Source organism: Hemiscyllium ocellatum, chromosome 26 (genome assembly GCF_020745735.1).
Source record: "Hemiscyllium ocellatum isolate sHemOce1 chromosome 26, sHemOce1.pat.X.cur, whole genome shotgun sequence".
NCBI classification, from domain to species: Eukaryota; Metazoa; Chordata; class Chondrichthyes; order Orectolobiformes; family Hemiscylliidae; genus Hemiscyllium; species Hemiscyllium ocellatum.
The window spans coordinates 42,770,188-42,779,575 of record NC_083426.1 but is presented as its reverse complement, the minus strand read 5'-3'; the positions used below and the strand labels follow the sequence as shown (position 1 = coordinate 42,779,575).

Here is a 9,388-nt window from a genome sequence, read left to right as displayed (position 1 = left end):
TTTGAGGAGTCTCAATCTTGTTTTGCAGCCATTAATGGGATTTCTCATTCTGGAAATCAATCTTTTGAACCTTTCCATTGTATTCCCCGTGAAGCATAACCTTCCCTGCGAATGCAGCCAAAAATGATATTTTCTAATTTTCCTCCCTCAGGGAATAATTTCCTCTTTCCCCACTTTCAGATCATCTTGTTACGTATCACTAAATGTTGCACTTTCTTGATATCCCTTTGAATGATTATCACAGCTTATTTCCATACAAACTGGTTCTTTGGTATAAATAGTTGGAATGCTTTGACTGTAACCGAGGCCTGAGACCTGATCCTGCTTACACCCTGTAGATTACAACCGACCACTCTGAAAGTAACCTAACTGTGATGCTGTATATTAATCAATACTCAAATGTCTGGTACTCAATTTCATGTATCAACTCCTTCTGAGAGACGTTACTAAAAGGCTTTGAGAAACCAATTATATTATTTCCAATGATGTGGAGATGCTTGTGTTGGACTGGGGTGGACAAATTTGAAAATCACACAATACCAGGTTACTGTCCAGCATGTTTATTTGAAAGTACTCAGTGTTGATATGTGTGATCTTCTTTGAGATCCTCTCCATAAACCTGTTGGACTGTAACCTGGTGTCAAATTATTTCAAATGGTTTGCCTTTCTCTACTTAGCCAATTGCAACTTGAAAAAAACCTGACAGCTGAACAATATTATCAATTTCTATATCCCTAAATGCTAATTTATTCTAATCAGGGACAGTTGTGTTTGTTCCTGAATATCATAGAGTGTCAGATGTTGCTGTAGTTGTTCGGATGCTTGTGCATGTGCCACAAGGTTTGGGTTTGAGCTCCATTGAAAATTAACGACAAAAGCTGGCTACAATAGACTGGAGATTCTGCCTTTCAGGTGAGCTGTTCAGCCAGTTCAATGGATGTCAAAGATTGTTCCTTTAAACCTGTGGCTGGTGAATCCATAGGAATATTGCTGTATTGTCACAGAGGCATATAGTCATCCTTCAAATTCTGGTGTATTTGAGGCTTTGAAAAGGACAACAGAACGAACATACGTATATCGGAAAGTATATTGGAATTTTGGACTCAAATCGAAGTAAAACAGGAAGAGATGCTTTTCCAGGATTATGAGATGGCATGAAACTTATGGAAAACGTGCGTGGCGCACATTTTTAACTGATCGTTTTTTTATTGAGAGTCAATTAATGAGGCAATGCACTGTTAGAATATTTTAAACGGCTCTAACCCCCCACAAAACGTAGCGATGGTGATTATTTGTGGCTTCTTTTCTAATGATGGTTATATTTTCAGAAGCAGTATCCTTGAACAAAGCAGTGATTTGGAGGTTGTTACCCTTCAGGGTCTGCAGGTGCTCTATTTCTTTGATTGATTTCTTGCATGTTTTGCATGAGCATGCTGTCCCCTGAAGCATGGTTTTGTACAGACTCATCCAGTGTTACTTCATCATCTTGAATGCCCAGAACACACACTGGAGGATCTGCATCAGTATCGCTGTATGGTATTGCTTGTCATTACATTGGTATCTCTGGATCCCTTTTCAACATTCTCCAGAATTAATTTACCTGTCAGAGTAGAAAGTCTGCAAGCAAGGAAAGACAGTTATTGATTCTTCATTTTTTTTATGTAGGTGGAACTCAGCAATGAAATACAGAGGAATTCCATTGAGTAATATTGCTATTCTTGTGGCAGGCCAGAGAGGAACTTGAGACAAGATTAATTTTGGGTTGGGTGCATGGACTGTGTTAATGAAATGAATCCTACTTTAATGCTGAACAGGACTAGGTTGTTGAGATGCTTGAAGTACAGCCCAACCAAGTGGACTGGCAAATTGTAAAAGGACTGACTTATGAGCAGTACAGTTTTTTTTTCAAGAATATTGATTCTTGTACAGAAATTGACCTATTAAAAAAAAAACTGCAAATGTTTATATTTCTCAGGGCTCATTGCTACTGTTGTATGTGACCTCTCTTCTGATTTTCAAGTAATGGGATGAGCATCAAATTCAGTCCCATATCTCCAACCCCAAGAATTGACATTGGCCAGGTGCACGTTCATGGAGTGACAAACGTTTTACTTTGGTAAAAATACTCTGGACCCTTAAGTGTGTGTGGAGACTCAGGGCATTGAACTAGTATATCGAGATAAGTTAGAAAGTTGAGACTTAAAAATGGGACAGACGTTGGATAATTCGAGTGTCGGAACCCCTCTCTATCTATTTTGCTGGGATGACCCCCAAAACAAGGAACAGTTCAGGTGCCTGCCTGGATGTTTAAATAAAAAATTGGGAAATTAAATTTGTCCAATGGGAGTAACTTGGGACATAGATAAATATTTAAAATCGGAAGAAGCAATTTGGAAATATAATACAGGGACTAAATGGAAAACTTTAATACCCGTGTGGAGAAAGACTGCTGAGGAAATAACAAATAAATCTAAACCGGCTAGTTGGGAGATTGACATACCTCAAAGAGGAATTACTGTGTGTGATCATGAGGGAAACCCTAAGTCTTGGGAGGTGCTGAATAGTCAGTGTAAGGCTTCTGATATGAGTAGAGAAAAACAGGAAAAGTTGGGAAAGGAGAGGCAAAATAAGGAATCGGGATGAAATGCCAAGCCGGACTATCAGGTGGGAATAAAACGGTACCTCCTGACAAGTCTGGTCTGCCAATAATGTTTCAGAATAATGACACTAATGACCAGGAGGACGATTGTCTTCCAAAGCAATTGACCATAATCAAATGTGGTGCCCATGTAATGAACAATACGGACATCAGCAATAGCAATGCCAGAGCTGATTGAGCTGCCAAAGACATGGCAGCTGCCCGCAATTCTGTTGTGTCCTCTGTGAACCAGCATGTGCTCTAAAACAACAGGCAAACCAGGCATTGACACTGTGCAGGGTCTACAGGGGGATGCCCCTGACCCAGGAAAACAAATATGGAAGATGCATGGGTGTTACAATCTGCGTCAAAAGGACACTGGATCACTCCAGTTGGTCAAGTGTATATACCTGATGCTTTGTTACCCATCAGAAATTTATCTGCAACTCGACCAATGTCATCTACTGCATCGATTGTACCCGATGTGGTCTCCTGCACATCAGGGAGATAGGATGCCTTCTTGCGGATCGTTTCAGATAGCATCTCTCGGACATCCGCACCCACTAACCCTACAGCCCTATGGCTGGACACTTCAACTCCCCCTCCGACTCCATCAAAAATATGCTGGTCCTGGTCCTCCTCCACCGCCAAACCATTGCCGCCCGACGCTTGGAGGAGGAACGCCTTATATTCTGCCTCGGGACTCTGCAACCACATGAGAATAATGTGGATTTCAATAGCTTCCTCAATTCTCCTCCCCCCACATTATCCCAGTCCCAAGCCTCCAACTCTGCACACCCTCCAGACCTGTCCGTCACACCCTCCTGCCCCACTCCGATCTATCACCATTCTCACCTTCATCCACCTCTCGCTTTCTGAGTTACCTTCCCCCAAACCCCATTTATCTCTCAGCCGTGACCCACCAGCCTCATTCCTGATGACGGGCTTATGCCCAAATCATCGATTCTCCTGCTCCTTGGATGCTGCCTGACCTGCTGTGCTTTTCCAGCAGCACACTCTCAACTCTGCTTTGTTACCAATGCTTAGTGGCTGTCTTCATACTGATACACAGCTTGGCGAGGAGGGAATGAGAGAGGAAATGCAAAGATACTTTCAGCAGCTAACATTGTCTCTATTCACAGGTAAAGCATGCCTTTGGACCACCATCCGCCCCTCCACAACCTGATTCAAGTGCCACTCCACTTACCCAAACCCATGGAAATTTTACCCATTGCACACTCAGTGCAAGTCACACTCCTGGGAACCTTGCTCAGCGCTTCTGATAGACCATTGATCCCGGAACGTATCGTACCCATTCAGGCGAACCCTCCTACTCTTCCAGACCAGCACTGCATGCCCGCAGTAGGGGAGACAATGGATTCAATCAGCTCCCCAGTCATGAGCATGAAAAGTGATGAAGCTAATAATGGTGAAGAGGAGGTCCATACGCTTTCTGTCAGTGGACTTCCTATGGATATTAAACCATGTGAGCTTTACCTTCTCTTTCAACCACTTAAGGGATATGAAGGTTAACTGATCAAGCTAACATCAAAACAACCACTTGGCTTTGTTACATTTGACAGCAGAGTGGGAGCAGAAGCAGCAAAGAATGCATTAAATGCTATTCGATATGATCCTGAAAATCCTTAGACTCTCTTGTTTGAATTTGCAAAGGCTAACAAAAAGATGCCCAAAAGAAAACTGATGGTTACACCTGAACCTCCAAATATGCACCCTGCATTGGGAGCATACTTCATTGCACGGGACCTCTGTGACGTTGTAGGAACAGCATTTAACCCTGCATCTCTAGAGGCCTGGACTCCCTAGCCAATGTACACAACAGCCATTCCACATACTACGTTCATCTACCCTACTGCACCTACCACACTTCAGGCGGAGATGTGCTAGTATCATCCATCTGAAGCATCTCCACAAGGATGGAATCTATTCAGTTTTGTTAAGTATTTAACTGCCCTTATCCAAGGATTCAGATTTCTCCATGGAGTGACAGAGCCATAGAGTCATAGAGCGGTACAGGACAGAACTAGACCCTTTACTCCAACTTGTACAGGCTGACCAGTTATCCCAACCCATTCTAGTCCCATTTGCCAACACTTGGCCCATATCCCTCTAAACCCTTCCAATTCATATACCCATCCATATGCTTTTTTAATGTTGCAATTGTACCAGCTTCCACCACTTCCTCTGGCACCACCTTCTGCATGAAAAAGTGCCTCTTATGTCCCTTTTATATATTTCCCCTCTCACCCTAAACCTATGCCCTCTAGTTCTGGACTGCCCCACCCCAGGGAGAAGACTTTGTCTATTTATCCTATCTATAGCCCTCATGATTTTATACACCTCCTATGAGGTCACCCTTCAGCCTTCATTCCACAGAAGACAGCCCCAGCCTGTTCAACCTCTCCCTACAGCTCACATCCTCCAACCCTGGCAATGTCCTTATAAATCTTTCCTGAACCCTTTCAAGTTTCACAACATGCTTCCAATAGGGAGGAGACCAGAATCGCATGCAATATTCCAACAGTGGCCGAACCAACGTCCCATACAGCTGCAACATGACCTCCCAACTCCTGTACTCAATACTCTGACCACTAAAGGAATGCATACCAAATGCCTTTTTTGCTATCCTATCTACCTGTGTCTCGACTTCCAAGGAACCATGAACCTGCAGTCCAAGGTCTCTTTGTTCAGCAACGCTCTCTAGAACCTTACCATTAAGTGTATAAGCCCTGCTAACATTTGCTTTCCCAAAATGCAGCACCTCGCATTTATCTAAATTAAACTCCATCTGCCACTCCTCAGCCCATTGGCCCATCTGATCAAGATCCCATTTTAATCTGAGGTAACCTTTTTCACTGTCCAATACACTTCCAATTTACTAACTATACCTCTTATGCTCACATCCAAATCGTTTATATAAATGACAAAAAGTAGTGGACCCAGCACCGATCCTTGTGGCACTCCACTGGTCACAGGCCTCCAATCTGCAAAACAACTCTCCACCACCACCCTCTGTCTTCTGTATCCAAATGGCTAGTTCTCCCTGTATTCCATGAGATCTCATCTTGCTAGCTCGTCTCCCATGGAGAACCTTATTGAACGCCTTACTGTAGTCTATATAGATCATATCCACCACTTTGCCCTCATCACTCCTCTGTGTTACATTTTCAAAAAACTCAACCATGTTCATGAGACATGATTTCCCATGCACAAAGCAATGCTGACTATCCCTAATCAGTCTTTGCCTTTCCAAATATGTGTAAATCCTGTCCCTCAGGATTCCCTCCAACATGTTTCCCATGACCAAAGTCAGGCCAACTGGCTTGACTTATGACTCTTCTTAAACAGTGGCACTCCATTAGCCAGCCTCCAGTCTTCCGGCACCTCACCTGTGACTATTAATGATACAAATATCTCAGCAAGAGGCCCAGCAATCACTTCCCTAGCTTCCCACAGAGTTCTAGGGTACACCTGATCAGGTCCTGGGGATTTATTTATCTTTATGCGTTTCAAGACATCCTGCACTTCCTCCTCTGTAATATGGATATTTTTCAACATGTTACCATCTATTTACCTAAATTCTATATCTTCCATGTCCTTCTCCACAGTAAATACTGATGCAAACTACTCATTTAGTATCTCCCCCATCTCCTGCAGCTTCACACATAGGTCGCCTCGCTGATCTTTGAAGGGCCCTATTCTCTCCCTGGTTACCCTTTTGTCCTGAATGTATTTGTAAAAACTCTTTGGATTCTCCTTAACCTTTTTTTTTGCCAAAGCTATCTCATGTATACTCCTGCCTTTATGCTCTTCTCAGGATTCACTTGATCTCTCCTGTCTATACCTGACATATGCTGCCTTCTCTACCAAACCCTCAATTTCTCTCATCATCCAACATTCCCTACACTTGTCAGCCTTTCCTTTCATCCTCACAGAGATATGCTGTTTCTGGATTCTCATCATCTCATTTCTGAAGGCTTCCCATTTCTTAGCTGTTCATTTACCTGTGAACATTTGACCTCAATCAGCTTCTGAAAGTTCTTGCGGAATACGATCAAAATTAGCCTTCCTCCAATTTAGAACTCCAACTGTTAGATCTGATCTATCCTTTTCCATCACTATTTTCAAACTAATAGAATTATGGTTGCTGGCCCCAAAGTGCTCCCCCACTGACACCTCAGTCACCTGCCCTGCCTTATTTCCCAGAGTAGGTCAAGTTTTGCACCTTCTCTAATTGGTGCATCCACATATTGAATCAGAAAACTTTCTTGTGGACACTTAACAAATTTCTCTCCATCTAAACACTTAGCACAATGGCAGTCCCAGTCTATGTTTGGAAAGTTAAAATCCCCTACCATAAACACCCTATTATTCTTGCAGATAATTGAGATCTCCTTACAAATTTGTTTCTCAATTTCTCGCTCACTATGAGAGGGTCTATAATACAATTGCAACAAGGTGATCATCCTTTTCTTATTTCTCAGCTCCACCCAAATAAGGTCCCTGGATGTATTTTCGGGAATACCCTCCCTCAGTACAGCTGTAATGCTATCCCTTATCAAAAACGCCACTCGCCCTCCTTTCTTGCCTCCCAAACTGTCCTTTCTGTAGCATTTGTATCGTGGGACATTAAGCCTCCCAGTCCTGTTCATCCCTGAGCTATGTTTCAGTAATTGCTAAGAAATCCCAGTCCCATGTTCCTAATCATGCCCTGAGTTCATCTGCCTTCCCTGTTGGGCCTCTTGCATTGAAATAAATGCAGTTCGATTTATTGGTCCTCCCTTGTTTGCTGCGTTGTCCCTATCTGGCTTGACTGTTTGACTCGCTTCTTTTCTCAACTGTACCGGTCTCAGATTGACGTCTTCTCTGACTATCTCCCTGGGTCCCATCTCCCACCACCCAACCCCCTCTCTTCCCCCCCCCCAAATCTTACTAGTTTAAATGCGCCTGAGTAGCTCTAGCAAATCTCCCTGCCAGTATACTAGTCCCCTTCCAATTCAGCTCCTTCTTGTACAGGTCACTTCTACCCCAGAAGAGATTCTGATGATCCAAAAATGTGAATCCTTCTCCCGTACACCAGCTCCTCAGCCATGCATTCATCTGCTCTATCCTCCTATTCCTACCCTCCACAGCTTGTAGCAACAGGAGTATTCCAGATATTACTACTCTTGAGGATCTCCTTTTTAAATTCCTGCCTAACTCTCTATATTTTCCCTTTAGAATCTCATCTTTTCCCTTCCTGTGACATTTGTTCCAGTGTATATAATGACCTCCTGCTGGTCCCTCTCCCCCTTGAGAATATTCTGCACCCTCTCTGAGACATCCTTGATCCTTGATCCTGGCACCAGAGAGGCAACACACCATTCTGATTTTTTTGCTGCTGGCCACAGTCTGTCTCTACCTCTGACTGGAGGCTCCCTTAACACAAATGATCTTATGGGCCCCAATGTACCCCTCATTGCATTGGAGCCAATCTTGATGCCAGAAACTTGGCTGTTCGTGCTACATTCCCCTGAAAGACCATCACCTCGTACATTTTCCAGAACAGCATACTTGTTTGAAATGGGGATAGCCACAGAAGACTCCCGTACTATCTGTCTACCTTTCCTACCTTTCTTGGAGTTAAACCATCTACCTGACTGCAACTGCGGCTTTTCTCTCTTCCTATAACTGCTATCCATCACACTCCCTATCTCTTGTAAATTCCTCATGGGTTCGGTTAGAGCGACAGTTAGAGGCAATCTATCTGACAGGATTTGCAACCAAAGACATTGTAAACTCACTCAAATCTCCCACATCTGACAAGTAGAGCATGTCACTCTACTAAAGGCCATTTTGCTCCTTCCAATCTGCAGACCTAGAAAATAGCACTGTCTCATTGCTGTACAAAACACCACTCCAGGCTAACTTAATACTTAGTGCTTATATTTTTAAAATTTAAGCATATGGCAGATCTCAATAAAACAATATAATCAAGAAAGAACTCGCTCTATTGACAATTGTAGATTTACAGCAATGCCATACATAAAACTATTTGCCTATCTGTTTTTGTGCTGCGACCTCTCCCAAACAGGTTCTTCCAATATCAGTTGTGAATTTTGCTGTTTGTTAAGTTTTCTTGGACACACTCCAATGTCTAGTGATACCTGAATTCCAGCAACAAAGTTAGTAACTGCGCAGATTCACTGATGTATAATGGAACATTGGATTTTATTTTCTGGTTGGAGTTCCCTGAAGGAGATTTTGAATAACTGGCTCATTTCCACTCAGCTTGGAGGAGTGGAATAGTCACTAAGGACTATGGATTTAAGAACTTTACTGGTGAACACTTTTTTTCCACTCGGGGGAATCCGGGAGATCCTATCTTCTGCATGGACTAGTAATTCTTGTTGTTATAATCATTGTATGTAGTGTGTGAATAAATGGCTTAAATACTGGCTGTCAGATTCTCATGAATAAACTGCTAATGCCTTTTTCAGCCCCATGTAGTTGGTTATCATGGAATGATAAAAGTAGGGAATGAGATGTGAAATGGTTAAGTTGTTCTGCTGACATGTAAGCAATTGGATGTCCTGGGGGTGTGTTTTCCTGTCTTGTAGGCGAGATGTGACAATCTGATCATATTCTGTAAATGCTGCAGTTAAAGGAATAACTTAATCACATACCATTTTAAGGAACAACCTGATTGGACAATGTTTCTGGAAATAATCTAATCACTTTACATTGTTT

General features: G+C 42.7%; 1 pseudogene; it reads left to right on the top strand.

Moving 5' to 3' along the window:
• The first annotated feature begins 1,350 nt into the window (after positions 1-1,350).
• On the top strand, positions 1,351-9,148 carry LOC132828120 (RNA-binding protein with multiple splicing 2-like; annotated as a pseudogene).
• The last annotated feature ends 240 nt before the right edge of the window (positions 9,149-9,388 follow it).